The sequence below is a fragment of the Numida meleagris genome, chromosome 14 (genome assembly GCF_002078875.1).
Source record: "Numida meleagris isolate 19003 breed g44 Domestic line chromosome 14, NumMel1.0, whole genome shotgun sequence".
NCBI lineage: Eukaryota > Metazoa > Chordata > Aves > Galliformes > Numididae > Numida > Numida meleagris.
Genome location: NC_034422.1, coordinates 4,788,368 through 4,813,373, shown reverse-complemented (window position 1 = coordinate 4,813,373; position 25,006 = coordinate 4,788,368). Strand labels below are relative to the sequence as shown.

At 54.8% G+C, this 25,006-nt stretch overlaps 1 protein-coding gene across 13 annotated transcripts in view; it reads right to left on the bottom strand.

Moving 5' to 3' along the window:
• Nucleotides 1-14,914, bottom strand: part of NCOR2 (nuclear receptor corepressor 2) — a 168,190-nt gene extending 153,276 nt beyond the window's left edge. For 11 of the 13 annotated variants that reach the window (XM_021412549.1, XM_021412556.1, XM_021412559.1 and 8 more), the window contains exon 1: nt 14,689-14,914. The gene's annotated coding sequence lies outside the window, so the exon portion shown is untranslated. Of the gene's footprint in view, nt 1-14,205; nt 14,323-14,688 lie in introns of those variants that run through there. The other 2 variants (XM_021412552.1, XM_021412550.1) reach the window with 2 other exon arrangements.

The window sequence follows — 25,006 nt, the reverse complement described above, 5'->3', positions numbered from 1 at the left end:
CAGTTCTTCAACGCAACAAGCTTTTATTCCTTCCCAGCTTCTTCGCTTTCAGAAAACCTCCTGAAAAACCAAGCGCGGCACACCTCTCTTCCAAAAAATGTTTCCTTGGCAATTGCTAGGTCACCTGTTTCTGGGGGACACTGACATGAAATACAGCCTGCCTGATTTTCCTTCTCACCACAGACATGCATGTCCTTACTGAGCTCAGGAAGTAATAGGTTAGTTGGGAAAAAATAAAGAAAGATCTTAGTTCCTCCACAAACTAAGAAAGAAGGGAAAGAGACTGGGTAGGCCTGCATCTCACATTTTGTTCAGTTGTCTCTTGGGGTACAGCAGATCAGACAAGAACAAATCCAAGCAAACAGACCCAAAGAGCTGAACCTCAAACAGGTGTTGAGTAAATGGGCCAAGACTCCTTCTAGCACCCAGGGGCACCTCCAGCACAGCCCAGGCCCTGCTGCCCACCCTCACCCAGCACAGGCTAACAGGGATCCCAGCACTGCTCACTAAGCACACCTCCTCTGCTCTCAGGTATGAGAGCTTCAGCAAAAAAAATAGCATCTTTCTTCACTTCATGTGCAAAGGGGGAAAAATAAGCAACTCAGCTGCTGCTTCCTCCAGCCCAAAGCACACATCAATAGGATCTGCTGACCTGATCCAGAGGGCATTCCCCAGCAGACTGTAACAGTGTTAAAGTAGGTCAGGCTTAGGCCTGAATTTCTCAGCAACTCGACTCTGACGTATTTCTAGAGCGTGTGTAGGTGCATGTGTGTTTTTCCCTTTCCTTGTAGTACCTCACCGCATGACACTCATAACCCGAAACCCAAATGACTTTGGTCACAGAGAGGAGGGAGATCTATGGGTTGAATTTCTCCTTGAAACAGCAAGAGTGAATTATTCCAGCCCAGTGACCCTCCTCTCTCACACGTGCTGGCTGGGCCTGGCAGTGTCTCATCCCAAAGGGCACCTCTCCCATCTGGGGCTCGCAGGGATTAGAGCTGGAACGCCAACCAGCCCATGCACAAGCGGAAGGAAGCGCCAGATCTTTACAAAACAAGCAATAATTTTGATTTGTCAGTCCATGAACAGCACATCCCTGTTCCCCTTTCGCTACCCTGGGACCGCTACAAAACAAACAAGAAAACCATACAGAGCTGTTCCTACAACCGCGCACCCGGAGCCTTCCCCGTTCTTCCATTTCAGACGCTCGCAGCTGTCACAGCGCCCGCACGGCCTCAGAGGACCACAGACACAGGGTCTGGGGCTGCTGATGTGCAGAGCGAGGAGGAGCACTGCATTTGCTGGGCTATGAATGATTTATCACTGCGCCGGCTGCGGGAGAAGCGGGCTCCCAGGGTTCTCTGCATGGCCGGAACAGCGCAGGCGGGCTGCATCTGCGGGGATGTTTGTGTGCACTCTTCACATCATCATTAACCATCAGGACCCTCCAGAGGAGCATTTATTTCCTCGGGATCGTAAGGGAGATGGCTGCTGAGAAAACAGCTGGGCAGGATTTAGCCCCATTATATCCATCTGTCTTGTTCCGCTCTCCCTCCCCTCCACCTCCGCTATTTAATTGGGGACAGAAATAGAGGAAATAGACAAAACACAAAAAAGGGGAAGGGGTGCAGCACAGTGGGTCACGGCTCCGTCCCAGCACACAGCTGCATGGGGCAGGTGCTGCATTTCCTCCCCCCCCCCCCCCATCTCGGCTGTAGGAGCCCATCCTATCCCCAGCAGCACTCTAAGTGCAGGTGTTATAAAGAAACAAAGCCATGCCCACAATGGCACACAGCTTCCAGCGAGGAAGACGGGCATGGAGTATTCTTAATGAAACAGGCCTGTGCTTCCCAGCAGCTCTCCTCTCTGGGGACAGGGCCATTAAACATGCACAGCAAGGGCCCGGCCTTGACTCCATCTATGGAGCTGTGCCTCAGAATGAGCAAGGCAGGAAAGTCACGGCATGTCCCACCGCTACACGCACCGTAACCGAACGCTGTGCTGCCCTGCACGGCGATACCAGGGACAGCTGGGTGTAGTGCAGCAATCTGTGTCTGGGGATCAACCAGGATGGAGCCAGCCATTAATCACACCACTTCTCTTCCCTTGTGGGATTACACAGGCGAGCCTCACTGCTAGGAAATATTTATACTTTTTCAGTTCTAGACGCTGCAGACTTTTTATAGTTGCAATATTCCCGTGTCTTCATGCACAAAATCCTCCAACTCCGCTTATTAAAAACATAATACTCCCTTGAACAACAGTCCTCAAATCACTCTCCAGCCCAACTGTTCTGCATTCCTCTAATTACCAATTAGATGGAAACCTGAGCAATGAGGACAGCAGAGCAAGCAGGGAGCAAGCAGCCCTGCCGCAGCCCTCCTCTTCCCACTACCTGCACCCACACTTGAACCATTTCCTCCTTCCTCTCCAGGCAACCTGTAGATTACAAGCATGGAAGTACAGCAATTACCCTCTTCAATTACCCTAAAGACTCCAGCGGAATAATTGTTTGCAATGGAGAGCCCTCTCGCCTACTCATTCCTTCTCTCCCTCCCACGCAGCCCACAGATCACAAGGCCCAAGGGAAGGGAGCAGGGAAACCTCTAACATGATCCGTGCTCTCCCAGCTTGCGGACGGGGTGTAGAGGCTGGAAAGAAATCCTGGATGCCCCCAGCCATGTGCTTCCAGGGCTGGCTGGAGACGTGGCACCAGACATCAGCTGACACCTGCAATTACATCCAAATCACAGATACAAGGTCTGTTATTGATCTGTTCCTGGAAGGAAGGACAAGCTATCCAGTGAGAAGGGGTGTCACGTTATTAAATTCTGAAGGGATAATAACCCAACACAAAGGGCACAGCTGTTACTGGTACATTTCAGGCTTCATCTCTGAGTCTGACAGGGAGCAAAGATCATCAGAGCACTTCAGCACTCGGAGACAGGCCCAGAAATTGCAGGAATAAATTAACATATCCATATTCCAGTGACTGGGCTGCAGGGGCTGTGCATCTGCTGGCAGGAGCCAGCCTCCTGCTACTGCCACTCACTCCCATCAGCTCTTCCAGTGCTGGAATGGCACAGCAGCACGCTTCCAGCCCTGCCTCGGAGAAGGAGCTTTACCAGTCCCAGCCCAGAGACCGGAAAGCACAGGGCAGATACAAGACCCTTGGGAAGGACACAAGGAGGCTGCTTCTTGCCTGCAGAAGCCCAAGCTGTGGGTCCTGGGGAGGGGCAGCAAGCTCCATGTGAAAGCCTGGATCAATTCTGCTGCAAAAGCATGGCTGAGATCAGTACTGCGCAAGTCAATGTCTCCCAACACCAGCAGAATGGAAAAGTTTAACCAAGCTGCTACTGAAAATAAAAAACAAGGAAAGTTATTGATTGGTATGAGCTTGGAGTCAAGAGACACATGAATTATTCCACAAGACAGCAGAGATAGCAGATTTCTTGGGTATTTCAGCACCGTGCAGCACCACGAGCTCAGAGCACTTGGCCGGGCTGCCCTCCAGCAGAGCCATGACGCGCAGAGCAGTCCCTCTGCCGGGTGCCGGGATGGTTTACGGGCCACCAGGCCATTAACAGCCCCGAGGGCAGCTGGGGGCTGCAGGAGGAGCTGGACAGGCTGAGCCACAAAAGACAAATGAGTTCTCAGCATGCTGCAGGGACTTTCCACCCTGCTGGAGGCAGCGGGTCTCTGCATCAACAAAATGACAGACATAGCACTGCAAACGAGGAACAAAACGCACCCACACCCCTGACCAAACAGCTTCGGCTGCGGAATCCATGTCCCTCCAACCATCCTGGAAGGCATTTGGAAATCAAGGTGAGAAGAGCCCCACAGATACCAGCCTTCATTCTATACGCTGGGCAGAAAGCTTGCGGCTCTGCAGTGTATGCACTGCTCCATCACAAGCCTCAGGTGCAGCCCCTGGCAACCCATCTCTGTAGGCCCCTTCGTAAAGCAAACAGCAGCAGCTTTCCTTCACCTTTGAAGGGAGCGTGCTGATGCATCCAGACATGAGAGCAAGAGCCCAGGCATCACCCCAGATCCCAAACTTCATTCACAGCACACAAAGCAAGTGGCCCCTTTGATCCGTGTTGCTCAAGCAGCAAAGGTTATCCCATGGCACAGCCAAGAGAGCTGGGTCCTGGGGAGCTGTGGGCTGCACGCCAAGCCAGCTGATGCTCCAGGGCCAGTATGAGCACTCACCACTGGTGAGACTCACAGGCGAGAGCAGTGGGTTGCAAGCTTCCTACCAAGGTCAGTTTTTATGACATCTAGTGAAGGAAGATCAATATTTTCCTTTTGTTAAGTAAATTTGGCCACAGCAAAAACAGCAGAGGAACAGCTCAGAAGACATGTTCTGTTTATTCACACCAGCAGAAGCGAGAACAAAGGCAGCTGCCCCTACCCACCACCTCATCCTGGATCCTGAGAGCTGAAGAACAGGAAGCACAAACCTCCCCATGCCCACACAGAAAGAGCTTAACTTGTGACTGCACCGGGGCCAGGAGGACAAAGGAGATGGCCTCAGCCCAGGGTGAGCAGAGCCCAGCAGGGTGCTGCTGCAGGAACCAGGCCCACCCCGGGCACCGGACCACGAGGACGTGGGCAGGTGGCAGAGCAGAGGCAGCTGCAGGCTGAGCCTCAGGGAAGCTCAAGCAGCGTGGTGTAAATACCGTACGCACCCAGAGCCAGGGAGCTCAGCAAGGGCTGTGTGTGGCATTTCCTGAAGGTTACCTCTAATAAGGGCTGTCAGCCTGCCAGCCTCAGGCTGCCGAGTCCTGCTGTGGGAAGCACCACTCTGCCCAGGCCTCAGTGCCACTGTCACCATCTGCAACAGCAAGAGCTCCAAAATTAAATTCCTCCCACGCACTGCAGACAAGGCAGGAGTCGGACACCCAAGCAATCACATCCTCCCAAATCTAGCAGAGAGGGAGAGGAGGCTGAGCCCCCACAGCACCCACTGCGTGAGCCACGGCACTGGGGTAGGGCCATCCTGTGAGTGAATGCACAGAGATAGGCACAACCTGCACCAGTCCCCAGCACCTGGGAAGTACGTGCCAGACAGCACCGCGACTGCTAGCAGGGAAGGAGCTCGGCAGATCTGTCGTTCCAGGAGGGAAAAAATAAGCCATGTTCAAGGCCTCCTCAGTTACGTAAACTTCATTTCCATGTCTTTTATCACTGATAAGATAAGCCATTGCTCAAGTTCAAGTTCTGTATCAAGTAAACCATGATAATCCTCTTAGGAATTCCCCATGCCCCAGCTTGAACAGACCTGCAGAAAAGAGCTTAAGGGGTTGCCTTCAGCTTAAAAAAGAAACACACACAAGCATGCAGCCACAGACTTATTTATAACATAGGCAAATTGGGGCCCAGGATAGAATATGAAAGGCTTATGTGAGTCTGCTGAATAGAGGCATCTACTTCTGTCCTAGTTCCTAAATGCTACAAGCCGCTGCTTGGTCATGCACCGCGCGGTTAGACACGGTCCAAAGAAAACCACCCTTCCGAGCAGGATTTCTTGCAACAATAAGGACCTGGAGGATCGGATTCAAAGAAGCAATCAATACGATTCACGACCAGACCCACACATTTTCTTCCGGATGACACCAACAAGAGTTTTCCAGGCTTCTGTATTTTAATTTTTCTTTTTATTGCAGCACAGGGTAATTTTAGCTCATCTAATGCTGGCAGCAGAATTACAGTGATTTCAAACAACTATTACCCTGCTTCACATGTTAAGATTTAAAACTCCCCAGGCCCATCCCCTGCTGGGCCACACTTCATTGCCAGGACATAGCAGCGATGAGCTGACAGCTGGACTTGAGCTCAGAGGTCTCTTCCAATCCTAATGACTCTACGATCCCTCCACTGCCACAAGTGCTGTATAACCTGACTCAAGGGTGCAGCACAAACTCAACGCCTCCCCTCCCCACCAGCACTTTCAGGACCATCGGATGCTGGCTGACAACCCACGATATTGTGAAAAGGGTGCCTTTTAAATCAGCTGCCGGAAAAACTCTTCCAAGATAGCAGCTGAATTCAAATCACATCGCAATTAGCTCTGGGGGATTTCTAGGTTTTTCTTTCAGGAGGCCTATTTGAAGGCAAAACAAAAAAAAGAACTGTTTTAAATCTCATTAAAAGGTTTCAAAACATGTCGCAAGCATGCAATGTTTTCCACCAAGGCAAAGAAGAGCACACCTAACCAGCTCCACCCCACCAGGAGGGCTCTGGCCCTCCAAACCCTTGCTGTGCCCCCCACTTCCCGCAGCTGCTCAGCCCCATGCCATGCCTTCCCCATGGGATGGGATTTCTGCGTCCCCCTCCCGGCGCTCTCACCCCTCGCCTCAAGGCCGTGAGCAGATGACCCCTCTTTTTCTGAAGCCGGTGCCAATGAGGCCACTGCATTCGTTATCCCAGAGGATAATGACAGAGTGCAATTCAGTCAACAGCAAACTCTCCCCAGGGAGATGCCCCCTGACCCCTCCCGAGCTGGGGGATGAAAGCGGGCAGCCAGACCTCAGACAGGCGGCAGAGCTGAGTGAGTAATTCCTAATGAACCCTTTCATCTGCCCTTTTGTTTTGGGGCGGGGGGACAGGGGGGAAGCTATCTACCAGCGGAAAATGATTTCAGAGCTGCCCCAAAGCACTGCTGTCTGAGCAACACACTGCTTGCCGGGGCCAATGCATGCAAGCTGGAGAGCGTGAACTCAAATAGCCATTCAAACCACATTTTTTCCAATAAAATTCAGTTCCAGTGGCACGACAGCAAACATCCAAGGGACAAGCAAGTTCATTGCACAAGGCCCACAGACAGGCAGGGCCTCGCTTCTCCGCATGCCTCTCAGCCCTCCCTGGCAGCTTGCTCCCATTCACCGAACCACAAGCTGAAAAGATGGCCAGCATCTGAAATGAGGTGCTATTCCCCAAGGAAAATAAGCGATTTTCACTCCTCCTGCACAAGTTCAGCTGCATCAAGCTCTGCAGCATCTCCTGAGCATGTGGGGTCACCCAGAGGTATTAAGGGAAGTACGGATGGAAAACAGAACAATGAGACCTCAGAGCCAGGTGGCATCGGGGGCCCTATCTCCATTCAGCTGCTGCTACACTGAGATTTGCCCTCATTGGCATCAGCTTCCATCCTACAGACAGAACTCCCACTGAAGACCCACAGCCCTGGGATACTCTATGCCCCATTCCAAGGGGAACTAACTGAAATAGAGCTTGGCCCGTGTAGTCATACAGACGTCAGAGCCCAGGGATATCAGTGACAATCTCCTCCCCAGTTCAAACTGATTGCAGCTCTCCTACATCCCCGTGCTATCTCACAAGTCACACAGGGCCAGCAGCCCCGGTACCCTCGCAGCGATGAGCAGAGCTTCAAAGGAAGGCAAACAAGAGTCCTGGTCAATGAGTGACCAAGCGCAGGGCTCATGTGCTCCTCTCTCAGCACATTTGTTTGCAGGGTCAGACACACAGAGCAGAGGGGTCATCAGCTGGCAGGTAACTTTGGCTCTGCTGGAACAAACACAGAATGATGAAACTGCGAGCGAGGAAGTTCCCAGCCCTCACAATTAAAGCTAAAGAGACGTGGGTATGCAAATCCTTTAAGTTCAAACATGCCGGAGGCAGCATTAAAAAAAAAAATCTTGTGATTTCTGACGATAAGAGGTTGACAGTATTTAGTAATTCACCTAAAGTTCTGACCAGCCTGGAGGCTTCAGGGGCTGTGGAAAGCAGAAACGGGCTGAGATAGCCAGCACTGGTGGATCAGAAAGCACCAGTCCTGTCCTGAGATCCAGTGGGAGAGACTCAGCCTGGAAGCTGCTCTTCATTAAGTTAATTAGTGAAGTTTGATGTAAGCAAGGCGGTTACCATGAGCACAGCAGCAGGACTTACAGAGCTCTCCCTGCTCGCGATGGGGAGCGCTCCCCAGCCACAGGTCATACTGGAACAACACAAGGGAGCAAAAAGCTTCACAGCACAGCCAGAGGATGCACTCACACACAGCAACAAACAGAACGCATGTGAGATCTGCCCCCAGCCCTGTCTATGTAGGAAGAAGATGCTGTGCTCTCTTAGAAATGCAGAACCCGCTGTCAGAAGCGGCACAAAGCTGTCTGCCTCTCCACCCACTGCGCTGAGCACAGCCACGTCTCGGCACGCTGCTCCAGTGCCTGCAAGAAGACCACTGAGCAACAGCACTTCCCAAACAAGCAAATGCTTTGAGTGTCATTGCTGACACTCTGCCCATTTATGATTAACATTTCAGCCACTCATGACTCTCCTTTGCTGCACACATCTATCCACGCACTGAGCACGAGCAACACTAACTTCCACTTCTCCCAGAAGAGTGGAATAGCAGATTTAGAGAAGTGGGAGAGAATTGGCAATTTGCAATTCAACACAGCTTCTCCAGAAGAAGAGAACTTCTTCAGCCAGCACTGCAGCCCAGGCTGCCACATCCCAGGTATGGCCTGGAGTCAGCTACAGGCAGCAAAAGGCCCCAGAGCTCAGCCCTGTTGGAGAGACAGCCCCAAACTCGTTAGGAGGTACCACTCAGTGCCACCTTTCTCAGCAGGTTTGTGTTAAGCTGCTACTTTTTTTTCCTCCTCCTTTTGCAGATGCCTTAATTGGCTGCTTAATGCAGATCTCACTGCTATGCTAATCACAGCCTGTGTGAGGGAGCATGGAGCGCAGAGGACCCGTTTGTCTCCGTAAGTAATTGTTCTGACTACCCAGTGTACACACGGCACAGAGTTGGCAAGGCTGCAAGGCGAGGTTGCTGTATTTATTTGGAAGTTTCTTCCGTGGGCCTAGAGGCTCCGTGGGGAATGCTGTGATCCAGTCCTCCAAGCAAGGCAGCACAGGCATCTTCATCAGATCTATGCGGAAACTGAAGTGACTGAGGGAAGGATCAGGCCCCAGGTTAGCCACATTCCTGGGCCAGGCACATCCCACGCCTGGAGAGTCAATGCTGCTTCGTGCACAGGCACGTTGCTCCCAAGCAGCCCCGCCAGGCTCAGGGCGCTTCCGCATACAGCGGGGAACTGGGGCCAGAAGAGCACTGCTCTGGAGCCCTGGACAGGGTACCCAGGGAGGTGGTGGTGCCCATCCCTAGAGACACCCATCGCCAGGATGGGGCTCTGAGCACCTGATGGAGCTGAGGGTGTCCCTGTGCACTGCAGGCAGTGGGACCAGATGGCCATTAAAGGTCCCCTCCAGCTCAAACAGTTCTATGATTCCTCAGCCTTCCCCTGCTGCCAGCAGAGCTTCAGGTCATACACAGCAGTAGTTGAGATTGCGTGAACACCAGTCTCAACAGAGAGGATGCAAACCTCAGCTTTCCACGGGGAGAGCTACCACAAAAACACACGCCTTAAGGTATGCGCTCACATCTCTCTGCTTGATTTCATAGCAATGGAGAAGACCCAAAATCCTGCAGCATTTCAGCCCAGCGGTGCACAGCCCCGGGGAAGGCTGCAGGCAGCTGGCTGGGTGCTAGACCAAACCACATCTCTCAGCATGGCATCTTGAGTCATGCAGACACCAAAACTCAAGAAAAATACAACACAAATTTTCAGCAGCTACTCTATCAAAACAAAGCAAAGACAAAAACCTACAAATGAAGGAAAAGAAAAGGGAGGGAGAGCTCAGGGCTGGCTGACACCTCCTCTACACGCTGTCAGCAGGATTACTTACTCCAAAAATGAAGACGTGGTTAGCTGCTCGGTCAGTGCATCTGACAACTGCTCCATGGCCCCAACACTGGAGCTGCAGGGCAGTGGATGCTCAGTGAAAAACCAACCAGCGATACCTGCTCAGAGCTAACAACAAATGCTGTGTGACAGCATCTGCAGCTCAGAACGGCTGAGCCCCAACACAGCCAGCCCTGCCCAGCCTGGGTGCAGTCACACAGCTTCCTCAGCATCTTCCCAAGTGAGTTATTTAAGATTAAAAAGCCTTAAAGAATACTGAAGGCTTTTCTTCACTGCCAGTTCAGAGAGTTTTCCCAGAACACTGGACACACAGACTATAATGCAGACTTTGCTGCGTTTTATTCCTTTGATGGCTTTTAATCACCACTGGTCCGGCATTTGGAAATTATTATTCACGCACACAACAGGAACAAGGCTGCAGGGAACACAAATTCCACTGCCTGCCTGTTTGTGTCTGCGGACACCACCTCGCCTCTCACCAAATCAAAACAAGGCGGCCAGCTCCAGCACGAGGGGAAATGAAAGGGCAGATGGGTGACCTAGAAACCAAGCTGAGACTCTGGCATAAGCCTGAAATTCTGCAGCAAAAGGCAAGAAGCAGCATAGCTGCTTTCAAGATGGAGCTTGAAAAGCTTATGAATGAAACTGTAGGGCATGGGACCTAAAGCAAAACAAGGACAACACTTGATTGAGGAGATCTTTCCAAGAGGAAAATCATCCCCTGCAAACAGAAGGAAGCCTTGTGCCAAAGAAAAGGGGATGCTGTTATTTAAGGCCCCAGTGCAGGAAAAACATCTCCAGCAAACAACCAGAGAAACTTCCCAAGCACACAGCTCTGATAGTAAACTCCAGCACAGCTACACACCCAGGATTTACATACCACATGAGATCATGAAACACATGATGGTGATGGCAAGGGCTTGACGAGTCAGTAGACAAAGCTTTAGGGCTGCAAGCAGCAGAGCAGGAACGCTGCAGTCACCCAGCACAGATCCTACACGACCTCACCCTGCCGGTTACAATCGGCTTAAGGAGGTGTTAACGATGAGCTCTGTCACAGCAAGTTGCAGGCTTGAGCAGGTAGCGTTTGCACTGCCAGCACGGAGCTGACATGCACCGCTCCAGCGGGGCTGGCAGAGAGGGCAGCACATGCCAACCTCCAGCCCAGAAAATCGCAGCCCCAGCAGCCACCCCCAGCCCCCTGCACTGCGCTCTCCCAGGACAACGCCGCATCCTGAGGAAGACAAAGCCCCGGAAAAGCCGGTCCTTGGGACTGACGGCAGGAGATGGGATGATCTGCACCAGCAGCCCAAACGTTGCTGTCATCCTCCACCCACGGGCTGACACATTTCCTTCGTTTTGCCTTCTTTAATGTAAAGACACAGCAAAACGAACGATCACAATACTCTTTTGCCCAAACACACACAGAATAAACCTTAGCTGCCTTGCTTCAGGAGCCAGGGAAACGCACGTGGATGGCAGAGCACCAGCCCGGAGCCAGCAGAAAGCAGGGCTTAGAAATCACCAAGGTCCCCACAAGTGCAGGGCAGAAGGACACATCACCCAGTGCTCCTCCAGCCGCACCAGACCCCACGTGCGTGGGGCAAAGCACCCCTGAGCAATCCCCAGGCGTAAGGGTTAACTTCCATTTAGCCGGAATGGCACTTCTGGGCACCGCCACCGCCAGTGTCACTCTGGAGAAACAATGCTAAATAAAGGCTACGCCGAGTGCCATTATGTAAACAATTCCCTTCCACAATGAAAGGACAAACCTCAGCTGCCCGGTTAGCTATTAACCCAGGAGCCAGCGCTGCGGAGAGGAAATCCTGTCGGCTCTCCTCCCTCACCACACGCACTGTGATGCTGCAGATGGGCCACGGCCCCAGCGCATCGCCTCCTCCCAGAGCTGCGCCCATCCCGAGCCCTGTGCAGCACAGCCTGGGTCTGAAGCTTTCCTCCTCAGAGGAGGAGGACACGCAGGGCCCGCTGCCCAGAGAGAACGCGCTCCTCGCCACATCCCTTCCCCTGAAGATGGGCCCTTCCCTTCCCCTGCAGCCCGACCTGCTGGGCTCTGCACCGCTGCCCAGAACAACTTACTCAACCCTTCTGCCTCCGCCTCCCCCCCAGCCTCCATCCAGCCTTGGCCTCCAGGCCGAGCACTTGATGTTCGTCATGCGATTTTAAATCTGTCAGCAATTCATCCATCTGCTGCCTCCTGGGCTTCCAATGCGGAGAACGGCTCTGGGACACAGCCTTGCATAAAGCTCTCCATGGAAAATGAAGCTCTATCTCATTCAGAAATTGAAGCAAGCTTCGAGATCACTTCTTTCTGAGCTGTTGGGCTGTGTCAGAGCCGGCTCTTCCCCGCAGCCAGCAGAAAGGCGGCGATGCTATCCACTCTAAAGCAAACATTATGGGAGCGGCGATAAGGGGCAATATTTCAGCTGACTAAGAGTAATGCGGGTTCAAATCCAAGCGTAAGCTGATATTGCTTGTAATTTGTTCCCAAGCCAAAAGCACAGACTGAGAGTGGAAAAAAAAAATGGGAGGCATTAAACAACAAGCAGTGCGCTCAGTGACTCTGGGAAACTTCAGCATTTTCATTTGCGTTATTATTTTTTTAAATAACCTTCAGTTTCACGGATCATAAAGTTAATTTGGAGTTAACTTCCCTTCTCTGTAAGCAGACTGTGCTGCTATCCTTTACATTCATTAATGTTCACTCAGTGCCCTGGCGCTATAAAGCGTTTGCGAGTGCTGTTACCAGCACCGTGCCACCCAGCAGACATGGAACTGTGTCCCTCGCAACGCCCAAACCCCAGAAGCAGTGACCAGAGGCTGTGGGTGCTGCTGCACTCACCGCCAGCTCTATCAGCACTGACCCTGCTTCTGCTGAAATCTCTCCACAAAGACCAAAGCCAGCTGCAGCTCACGCAATGACAGCAGTCCTTGAGGCACACGCTGCCCTGGATTTTGGGTTTCCATCCCGATGGACCCGCACACGCACAGCCCAGGGTCTGCAACTGCAGGCGGCTGCTGGCAGGCAGTGAGCCCAGGTGCGAATCAGCTCTGAGGAACCTGTGGGGAAGTGACTCCTCTTCCCCAGCCCCTCAGCTGCAGCCCTCCAACACACAGCACTTCACATCACCCCTTTGGCCTCGATGTTCCAATGTTTCTGGAGATGCGGTCAGAGTGAGGCACCGTGTCAGGGAACAGCTCTTCCCAAACCCCTCCACCATCCCTCTGCCACCAGTTAGCTGCCCGAAACCCACTTCTGGAAAGTGACCCATTAACTCCTGCTTTCCTCCCCGCTCACCCAAACCTGGGGAGATCACAGCCCAAGAGCTGCAAGATGACAGCCAGCACCAAACCACGGCCAGCTCTGGGCAGGCTCCTCCCAGCACGTGTATCAGCATAGGGACAACTCCGGGTCCACAACAGCCAACCCAGCAGGAGGTGCCAGGGGGACAAACACCACACGGGTATGTCACAAATCACAGGGGTATCTCCTCAGAGCAGTCCCAGCCAGAGCTGCCATGGGCACGAGCAGGGCAGCTCCACCCTCACCATGCACTGCAATCAGCGCAGCTGCACACACAGCAATCACAGCACAACCGCCTTCCCCAGCTTGCAACTTCAGGAGGTGAGCACAGCTGAACCAAACCCACTTTGGATCTGATGCAGGATGGCCGTGGGGATGGGCACAACCCCCACTCCAGGCAACTTGGGTCTGATCCAACCGCAGCCGTTGGCAAACGGGAGGCACTGCCAAGCAGCAGTGCTCGGCAGCTTGCAGGGAGCAAGTTCATGATTTCAGTCCAGATCTTGCTGGGAAGAAACACCCACGGAGGGGGGGGCGAGGGCACAGCACTGTCCCTACCCAGCGCAGGGCTGGGGGGCGGCGTTCCAGCACAGCGTTCTGGCAGAGGCAGGTACGCCATGCAGCCTGGCAGTACGCAGCTACAAACAGAAACCACCACCCACAGACAGCCCGAAGAACAAAGTACCACTGTTTTCCTGCCCCAGACGCATGCATGCCCCATCTCCTCTCTCACACCAAAAATAGCTTCTACTTTTCTTCCCTTTTAGCAACAACAAACCAGAGCTGGAGCGCTTTCAATACACGGAATGCATTTTGCAAGAGTTATCGCTCATACCGAAACTCAGTCCCATCTAACACTGACGTTATAAATCACCATCGCACACACGGCTTCCCCCCCTGCCCCGCCATGGCGGCCGGGCTCCGCTCGCAGCACGAGGCCCGGCCCTGCAGGCTGCGGGCGGCCGCACCGAGCCCGGCGCTGCCCCGGGGTGAGTCAGCAGCGAAGCCCAGAGCTCCGGGACAGCCTCCCCGCAGCCGTCCGGTTTCGCCGCCGCTTTCAGAACGGATGGAAGCGCCGACCGCGTCGTCCCAACCCAAGGGACACCCCCTCCCAAACCCCGCACTCGGCGCGACGAGCTGGCCACGCACTTGGCTTCGCGAGGATCCAGGCGTCGCGCCGAGAGCCCGAACCGCAGAAAGCGGCGGAGGAAACTCCCCACGCGCGGGCTGCGGGGATCCGAGCCGCCCCAGAGCACGGCCGGGCCGCCCCGACAGCCAGCCGCAGAGCGGAGGGTCCGGGTCGCCGCCCCCCGGGCGCGGGCAGCGCGGGGCTCACAGCCGCAGCGGGGCGCGGAGCGGCGGCCACTTGTTGCCGCGCGCCCACGGAACCACGGAGGCGGAGCGCGGCCCCAGGCCCGGGGCTCGGCTCGCAGCCGGGGCTCCGCCGGGAGCTCGGGGCCGCGCGGACACGGAGGTGCGGCCCCACAGCCCCGCACGGAGCGGCGGCCCCGCCGCGCGCTCCGACCGGTGCGGGACGGACGGGCCCCGCTCCGCTTTACGTAACATCGGCTCCCCCCCCCCCCCCCCGCGCCCGCTCGCCCCGCGCGGGGCCCTCCCTCCATCCGTCCCTACCTACGCCTTCCGCCGACCGCCGCCCCCCATGGCCGCCGCGCTCCTCCTCCCGTCGCGGGGCCGCCTCAGCGCCCGGCGGGGCAGCGAGAGGCGCGGGGGCTCGGCCCCTCCATCCGCGCCGCGGTTATAAATCCAGAGCCATGGGGCCGCGCCGTGCCGCTCGCCGAGCTCAACCGAGGCCGCCGCGCCGCGCTGACCCGGCCCTGCCCGTGCCCGGCGGGAGGCGGGGGGGGGGCGGGCGCCGCTCCTCACGGCCGCCCCACAGCGGCCCGGGGCCGGGCGGGGCGGGACGGGGCGGGGTTGTGCCGCCCGCGCGCCTTAAAGGGGCCGCGTCCCTCCTGCGGCGCTGCCGTGCGCCGGGGCTGTGTCGGTGAGGGGGAGGTACAGCGGGGTACCCGGCCCGCCTCGCTTCTTTCGGGGAGTTTTCGCGCTCGGGCTGTCAGGCGTTCGTTTCCCTGCAGCCAGGGGTTTCGGTTGCAGGGGCCTTAGGGCAACGTTATAAGCAAATCTATTCAAATTCAGGGTTGAACGCGCTGTGCGGCAAAAGCGAGTGCCCCGCAGATGGGTGTTCTGCCCTTATTTCTGAGATCTGGAGGGCCGCAGACCCGAAGGCAGCACGTTGGTACCGCAGCGGCACTGCTGAACCGCGGCCGCCGCCGTGCCCCTGCCCCAGCCGGGCTGCCCGGAGCTCCGCGGCCCTCGTTACACTTTAGCTCACAGCCCTCGTTCCGGCCCTCCCCGAGCGGCATTTCCAAACTTCCCACGGGTGACTGGAAGCAGAGAGCGGCTTTTTTTTTTTTTTTTTTTTTTTTTTTTTTTTTTTTTTTTCCAGGGAAAGCACACGGGAGCTCGTGGGCCAAGAGGTGCTCGGCAGGGAACGCGGGGCTGAGTCTGGGTGCCCCCCAGGGAGGGGACACGGGGACAGCGCTCTGTGCCGATCCCAGCGGGGCACGCGGGGCCGGTCCCGGTGCCGGCCGCGTCCCCTCACAGCCGGGGCCGGACCGCGTGGATCTCAGCGCGGTGCGGGCCCGGCTCGCGCGGGTTTCCCGCTCCGCAGACGCAGCGCTGCTGAGACGCGACGGCAAAAAGGGGATTTCGGAGCTCGGCGGAAAGCCGGAGCCGCGCCGCGTGCTGCCGGGGTAACCCCGCCCCGTCCCCGAATGCAGAAATCGGGGCGTTTTCTCGCTCGGGTTCACCTGAGCTCCTCCAGGAAAAGCAGCGGGATGCAAAGCAGCACAGCCCGCGCCCTGAAACCGCCCTCCCATGGAAAGCTTCGGGGAAAGTAATTAAGTCTGCTGCGAGCCGGGGCCTCGAAGCGAAGTCAGCCTGTAATTGCCTTCATCGGAACGTCGGCCCGCGGGGAGCGATGTGCATGAAAAGCGCACCGAGGGGGGGGGGCCACGAACGTGTGACCCGCAGGTCCCAAACCAACCCCAAAGCGTCCCACGTGGGGACTGCCCTGCTCGGGTGAACGCTGCCATTGCATTAGCGCAGATGTTGTGTGGGGACAGTGGGTAGATGGGCCCAGTGGGGCCTGGAGGGCTGTGGGGTGGGCAAGAGGGCGAGCAGCTCGGGGCAGCCTGCACAGAGAGGACCCCCAGCACGGGATCACCACTGCCTGATGACATCAATATTAATTCCTAAGCTTCAGCGCCCAATTGTGGTTATCTCGCACGCAAAACTCCCCACCTCTTCAAATCTCTGATCTGACAGGGTTATAATTAGCTTATTACTGGCCATACATCTGCTAATAACTTTTCCCTCAGCCCTGTGAAGTGAATTAAGGAGCGCTAATAAACCATGGCTGTTAATCCATTTATACGCCTTATGCTTTTCTCCGGGTGCCACTGCCAGAGCTCCATCACAGGGGGCCTGTGCCCCCTACCCCTGCCTGTCCTTGGCCACTGACACTGGCTGATGGCACTCGGTGCAGGGTGGGATGCGAGGATAAACGTGAGCAAGCATTTTACAGGTTGAGAAACCTCAGAAGATGGGAGTGCAGCTCCATTTTCTCCATGCTTCCGTATTTCAGGAAGGTCCGTGGCAATGCTGGGACCCCAAAAATGTGACATCTTAGGGACAACGAGCAGGAACAGGGGGAAAGCAGGCAGGAAGGTGTCAGACACGGGATCGCTTTCAGTACTGCCTGCTGCCCTTCGTGCTGGAGCATCACTGGTGTCAGTCATTAGCAATAACGAACGTGGGATAAGACATGGCTGGGGGGTTCGGAGCGGAAATGTTGATCTAAAGCGATGGCCGGTCATAAAGGGCAGCAGGGATGCACTGTGCAATGTGACAAGATACAAGCAGATGGCTGGCTGCTGCTTCTAATTATAGGGCCCTGCTAACGAGGAAGGCGCTGATTAGGCTGACATTGTCCTAGGACACGTGGTGCTGGAGGAGGTGGTGACCCCAACCCTGGGTCCGTCCCCCACCTTACCCTGGGATATGTCCCCAGCACTGCAGGGACAGCGGGTACGGCCGGCGGTGCCATCCCTGTGCCAGGCAGGGGCAGGGGACATGCCAGCCACCGCCAAGCTACCAGCAGGGCTCTGCCCAGCCCCAGGTCCCGGCGTCTGGAGACAAAAGGAAACTCCTTTGGAGTAAGAAATGCGGTCGAGTCTCATGGCTGAATAATTTATGATGCTTACTGTAATGAAACGGAAAAAAAAACACGTTCAGTTCTGGTTTCATCATATTTTGGCTATGAGTAAAACAGCAGAAAATGATGAGGGCTTCCCACAGCAAAGCCAAGTGCCTGAGACTGAAACTGGTAGCCGGGCCGCTTCTAACCAGAAAGCAGATCTGCATATTTTCGGTCTTGCTGGCTCTCCTCCTCCATGGAAGTACTCTGGTGTCTGAGCCGAGCTGGGCAGGCAGTGCCCAGTGTGCACCCACACAGGGCAGTGGCCCACAGTGCCAGCTGGGAAAACGCCCTTCAGCTCCAGCAGGAGCCCCGCTTTGGGATGTGGTGCAAAACATCTTCACCAAAGGTCCCACGGACGAGCTGTGAAAATGAGGCAGAACCATTGCATAGCTGTGGATGCTCCGCACCGTGACCACTGCAGCCCTGCTCAGTGCAGGGCACCCGACTTCTGACATCTCCACGGGCAGAGAGCTCAGCAGGAGCCTCACCAGGATTATTTGCCCCTCTCTTCTCAGAGAATTCCACTTTTCATTTCCTTCCTTCTGAGCACAAGGTGTAGGATAGTGGAGGAGCTCGAGTCTCCCCGCTGCTGGTGCTGCGAGCCGGCAGGAAGTGCTGGAGAGGAGCCGTAATTAGGTGCAATTCAGGAACAGCTCATCAGCTATATTTAACAGAAGAGCCGACTTCAGCAAGCAGAAATCCGTGTGGGAAAGGCAGCAGTGGCAGAGCCGTGTGCCCTGCACTGTACCACCTCTCCATTGTAGTGGCGCTGAGCCCGTAATTAACGCAGCTCGTTAATTAAGCCATCAGGTGGGTGCCGAATTGCAGCCAGGTTTGGTGCCCCGCCCTCACGCAGAAGTCAGAACCGATGGGCTTCAGCTCATCAGTGCAAGGAACAAACCTGCAGGCGCTGCCCAGCAGAATGCCCATTCCTCTACAGCAACCCCGAGTTCAAGGACCTGCTGCTAACGAGCAAAGCTCGTGGCACACAGCGTGCTTCAGGTATTTGAACCAGGGCACACGCAGCTCCGCTCCGTGAGCAGAGGGTGAGGAGCTCCAAATGCCAGGACACGAGTGCAGCAGTGTTATAAATAGGGTGTATTTACTGCCAGCTGACAAGGCTCTGATTCTGTTATTGTAAAAAGAGAGGGAGAAAAAGTGCCTGGATAGAGCTGACAAAGAGGGAAATACATGCAGAACTCAGGTTTGTTCCCAGTAACGCGCTTATTAGAAGTCAGATGTAGTTAGAGCTATTACTTTAGCTTCAAATGAATGAAAGGAAGGAGAATAAATCTGCCTCCGTGCCAGGCTGCCTGCAAATAGCATCTCCCTCCAGCAAACCTGCAATTGTGTTTGCATGAGACATTTGTTAGAATAAATGCAATTTAGGAAGAAAAACAGTTCCCACCTACAGCGAGGGAAGGCTGCGTGAATGACAGCTGGCGGAGGAGGAGGGCTGGGAGGCTCTGCTCCGTGTGTGGCACCGTCACCCCATTGTCCCAAACCCCCCAGGGGTGACACCTCCAGGGATGGCACCTGCAGGGCCAGCGTCTCCTATCCCACAATGAACCCACTCAGCAGCCATGCCACCACCAGGCTTTAGTGCCTAGCCCATGCCTGGCTGTAACCCCTCACCCACCGCCCTCTCCCAGGCTGGATTCTCTTTTATTTTGACTGGAGAACCCCATGTCCTGCCCAGGAGAAGGCCCTACGAAGAAGGGAGAAACCATCTGCAAAGTGCCCTCCTGCCTTCTCCTGTTAGTATTATTTTTAATATGATTCCCATTGAATTTATAGGAGCAACTGCCTGGGAAAATGACTTTACCTCTGGTTCCTTCATAAATTTTTAATAGGGCAGAAATGGAGCCAAAAGGGATTTAAAAAAAATATATGCGTTAGCGTCAAACTCTGGCTCTATTCATAATTAATTATACTTTCAAGGGGAGGGGGAAAAAAAGAGGAAACATAATTACAAGGTTCTAGTGAGAACACTCATTATCATGCTAATGTATAAATCAGCACCGCTGAGTGTGTGTGTGTGTGTGTGTTCGCTCTAATTACTCTGCAGCCATGTGTGGGTCTCCCATCTACCTGGGGGTGAAGTTGGGGTTGGGATGGGTAACAGCATGGCCCGGACAGCTGTGGGGTGGGATGGGTGGGTGGTGCCTGGGGCTGGTGCTGCACAAGGGGCTTTGAGGAGCACGGGGCAGGAAGGAGCAGAGGGTGGGATGGAGAAGAACAAGGTAATATTTGGGATACTGGGTGCCTAAGAAAAGCCTGAGGTGCAGTGCCTGGGGCGTGCTCACCTTGCAATCCCATGGAGAAGATGTTGGGTTCAGCCAGAGTGCCAAACTGCTCTGGCACCGTGGTACGGCCACATCCCATGCTGCTGCACCAGGAGCTCCAGCTTGTGGCTGGGAGGGAAAGCACCGGCAGGGAGCACCACTCTGCCACCCCCGGCCATCCCAGACATGTTTATAGACACGAGTTGTCTTAATTATATTAAACCTACGTTCGGCATCTGCACAATCTGAGCGTTTCTGTAGAATAATTAAACCAATCTCCCAGTATTTCTAGAGCTGCCAAGCAGATGCCCTACTTTCCTAAGCACGAGCGCTGCATTGCTCCAGCGACAAATCCCCCAGCAGCCACATCCCAGCCCTGAGTGATGGGGGAACATGGTGCTGGAGTGCAGAAAGGGGCAGCATTGAAGCCTCAGCATCCTTGGGCAGGCATTGAGGTGCTCCCATCCACCCCTAATGAAGCTGCCTCATTAGGGCTAATGGGGCACCAGCTGTGTTTCCATGAGTGTTCCCAAAAAGCAGAGTAGCCATGAGACCCAGTATGTGGGCAGGATGGCACCCAAGCACCGCCTCATGCCATCTTCCCACTGTGGGGCTGCTCAGGGCATAGAAGCCCCTTTCACCTTCAGATCCTGACCTCGCTGTTCTGCTACGCAGAGCCACTCACTGGTCATGAGAATAAGGAGGGTAAGTATTCACTCAGCACAACGCGGTGGAGACCACCTCACTGGGATCAGGCGTTGCCCACGTCGCTCCCCGTGCTGCTCCCCATCCGTCTGCACCACACAGCAGAGCTATGAATATTCAAGAGAGAGAGGAAAAAAAAAAAAAAAGTGTTAAAAATGGGTGACATTTCCAGGATTCGCTCGCGCTATCCAGCGAACATCACTCACGGTAATTACGAATCAAATCCACAGCCCTTCACGGATGACAACAAACCCAAATGGCCTTTTGGCGCACTGAAAATATTACCCTTCACACGTCGCTTTTACAGCTCTCCCAACCAGTTGCTGCTTTCGCAGCCGCTCCGAGCGAGCGGGTTTCGGAGGAGCTCTCCCCATCGTGCTCCGCGCGGTGCCGGCACACAGACAGCCACTTCTCCCTGCTCCCTGTCCTCAGAGTGCTCTCTCGGCTGGGAACTGAAGGCCTCACCGAAATTACTAACCCCGAGAAACCACCCGAGGAACCTGATTAATCTGCCCAGGAACAGAGCCCAATCTGTTCTTTTAGGCGACGCATCTTAAAGTAATTGAATCACCCCCTGAAAAAAACCAGCAGTGATCGAGCCCTGAGGTGCGCTCGCTCGCTGTCCCTCATAAATCTCTCCTTATGAAGGAGGCAGTGTGCTTTTCTCATCAGAAACCTGCTAATTTTTTTTCTCTTTTAAGTAATTGAACGCAAAGTTCAAAATCTATCTGCAGCATCCTTCGAGAAAAAGAAATCAAAGGTTTATCTTGCGTTTCATCTCAGCGAGTTAATTACGCTCTCATCATTGAGTTAAACCGGCAGGTTATTAGAAATACCACAGGACCGCTTTTGTGTTGGGTTGTGATGCAGCACCACGAGCTCCCAGCCCTCGGCACAGCCAGGAGCACAGAGCATGGGCCGGCACTGCCCTGCGCGCAGCACGAGCAGCCCAGGTGCTCTCCGGCCTGGGGCTGTGTCAGAAGAGCAGCCTGGGGTTTTTTCCCTCTTTTTCTTTTTCTGGGGCTCATGGAATAATTCAGGTTGGAAACGACAACTGGGGTCATCTGGCCCAACCACCAGCCCATCCCCACCGCGTCCCTCGGTGCCACAGACACTTGCTGGAGCTGACACAGGGGTGCACGCGGAGCACCCAGTGATGCACGACCACGTCGCGCCTCCAACCTCAGTGTATTCCTAACCAGAATTTTGCTTCAGATTTTACCCATTCAACTAATTCCACTAATTCTAGGGAATTACAGAAATAATTGCTATTTTCCAATAGATACAGGCCTGCCTCTCGAGACAGAAAAAAAATAAGGCAAAGAAAAATCAATGAAGCACTGTTTAAGGAAAGTCAAAATAAGCTATTTCCATCTCCTCATTTGCAATTAACTTCAGAGCATAACACAGTGGGAGGTGGTTCATGGAAAAACTATGACTTCATGGTAATCCTTCTGCCTCTTAAGTGGAAAGATCGCAGAAGATGGGGGCACCAGGCAGCCACCGCTCTGCCAGGTCGCAGCCCCTTGCCTCCCCCAGGCTGTCTGCCCAATGCCTGTCCCCATCTCTGTCTCCTGTCTCCATTTCCTTCCCCCTTCTCATCCCCATTCCCATCATCATCCCCATTCCCAGACCCTATCCCCATCTCCATCCTCACCCCCAACCCCGTCACTGTCTCCATCTTCATCCCTATTCTCATTCTCACCCCAGTACCCATACCCATCTACACCTCAGCCCCAGCAGGACTTCTGCACCACTTCAACACCCCTCTGCCTTGCATCAGCCCCGCTTCACCTCAAAAAGCCCTCCTTTTCAGCCCTGATCCCAAAAGCCCAGGCTGAGCAGTAGTTTGAGGGCAAGAGAGACCTGTAAGAGCTGGTTCCCCTGCATTGCCTGACAGGGCTGGGTGCTTCTCCCTGCTCTCCATGCAAATGTTCCTTTGGGGCAGAAGCACAGACCCAGTGCTGGGAGCCTCCTTCCAGCCTCTACCTGAAGGCAGAAAATCCAGAATGTGACACCTCTTTGGCTTTTGGGTTGTGCGTTGGTCACCTGGCTCTCACTTCCCAGCAAGCACGAGCAGTTATAGAACTTCTTCCTTATATCCAATCTAAATCCCCCTGGTGCTGCTGCACGTTCCATGCTCAGACCCACCCTACAGCTGCCCTCTGCCCTGCAGCTCGCACCTCCCCACCACAGCCCTACAACTCCACCATCACCAACGCGGTGACCCACTGCGGTGCGTTCTGTGCTCACCTACACCACGCTTCCTTTGAAGGCTTTCCCTTTTAACTGTTCTATTTTCATCCCTGTCCTCATCTCTCCCTAACGCTCCATCTTCTGCTGAAGTGTCATCTCTAAGATTTTGTTCCCAATTAATATTTCTATGGCAACTGTGTTTAATTTTGGAGTCGCAGCGCTCGCTCCGCGGTGGGACCAGACCCTCCCCATGTCTCTGTGCCTGGTGAGGACACTGAAGCCGTATGTGTATCCAAATGGCACAGCCCTGCTGCCTTGCCCCTTAGTGCCAGTCCCGTGGGTCGGGCCAGGCTCACCTCATTACTTACCACCAATTAGTGAGCGCGTTTATTGGCTGCAGCACGGAGTAAAGCACAAACACTTGGGAAATGCACTCAGTAGAATCATAGAGGTTGGAAAAGACCACTGAGTCCAGTGAGTCCAGTCCAACCGCCGACCCATCAGTGCAGACTTTGGGAGTAACACCCACAGACTGGGGGGAGTGAATATGCTGTTAAACAAGAAGACACTGGGACGACAGGAGGCATCAGGAATCCCCACAGAGCCCTGTGTCCGCTGCTGATGGGACAGCAAAGGATGCTCCCACAGGAACATCCCCACTGCTCCATGTCACTGAGCACAACCCAGGACCTCTGTGAGGCTCTAGGAAGGGAGGGGGAAGAAAACAAGTGTGGAATGGTTAAATCAAGCCCGGTTGGGTTAGGATCTGGAATGAGAAGTATTTGTGTGTGTTGCCTTCCCTGCCAGGGCTCCCTTTTGGCCGGCCCAAACCCTTGCAGGCATCTGAGGAATGCCAGCAGGGCTGGAGCTCCCGTGGCCGCGTTCACGCTGTCAGCACGTGGGGCTGCTGGGTGCAGGTTGGGAACTGCGGGCACAGCACAGTGCAGAGAGTTGGCATGGCCACGAGTGGAGGCTGCACAGAGACTAAGTGCACATCAGCAGCCTTTATTGCACCTTCTGGTGCTCCCCATTGCATAACTGGGGGATGCTGTGAGGGGTTCGGGTCGGTACCCTGCAGACAGCCCCATGCACCGGCTGCAGGCTGGGTGTTCCTGCCCGGCCCCGCTCACAATTCCTGCATTATTCCACATTCAAATGAGGGAACCGCAGAAAAATGTGAATTTGGAAGCTGAGTAACTCAACTCCCTGCAGCTGTGGCTTCGGCTAGGCTCCAGCTGCTCCCCCGCCGCCAGTGCTCCGCCGCTCCCCCACCAGCCCCAGATTCCTCCCACATCTCACTTTCCATGATGGGCTCTGGCTGTGAACACAACACCAGCAGAGCAGGAAACCCAGCCCAGCACTTTGCTGTGCACATCGTTCTGTTGCGTCCCCAATGATGCTGCCCAAATCACCCAAAGAAGATGCAGACTGCTGAGATCCCCTCTCTCTGTGCTGCCTCAGCTGGTTCCTCCCTGCTCATCACACAGCTGGAGCCTAGCCCACATCAGGCCATCAGCTGTGGACCTGGCTCTCCTGCAAAATATTTATTCCTATTGCAATAACTGAGACATCCCACCCCAAATCCGCCCCCTGCGATTCCATGGTGCCATCCCTCCTCCTACCATTGCCCCGTGGCTCAGGGCAGGTCCCATGCAGATTATGGCTTCTCAGGGAGGATGTCCAGAATGTCCAGAATCTGTTTTTGGATATCTGTCCCTCCCTAAGAGCTTGTGATTAAGATGGAGAAGGCCGTGGTGCTGGGACATGCTGCACATCTGCCACTGGCACACCCAGGGGCACCCCATGGCAGTGGGTACCACGGCACCCAGCGCTGCTCACACACCAAACCCTCCTGGCCACGAAGCGCAGCCCTCCTGTCCTGCCAGTAACAACAGGCACCAGCTCTCTGCTCGACCTGAGAGCCCTAGGAGTGATCGGCAGATCCAAGGGGCCAATTAAGGCAAATCATCACTTCATTAGCTTCCTGAAATGCAGCCACCGCTGGAATGAAAGACAGCAGTGCCTGCAACGCTTGGCGTGGTGCTGAGCTTCAGCAAGATGCAGTTGGAGGGGGAAACTGCTGCAGCCATGGGCAGCTGCGGGAGCAAAACATGCCTTGAGGAGATGCTGTGTGAGTGCCACCAGGGCCACCAGCAAACCCTGAACTGGAGCCCTGGCAGCCCAGCAAGCCACCTCTCCTTCCTGCATTGCCCTCCCTGTTTGTGACAGCGCTTTGTTTTTAAGACATCCCTGCAAAAATGTCATGAAAATTTAATGGCCCCGGCGTTCTGCGGTTGGCTGCCAGCCTCTGCAATGGGAAAACTTGGTGGGAACCGACTGTGAGCAGCGAGAGATGCTCAGTGCTGCAGGCTATGGGCTTTGGCTTGTGCTCACTGCTCTTTAACCTTCTCCTGGACTCGTACCCAAGGAGCGCCGTGGCATTTATCATGAGAATATCCTTTGGTTAAAACTGGAGCCTCTGATG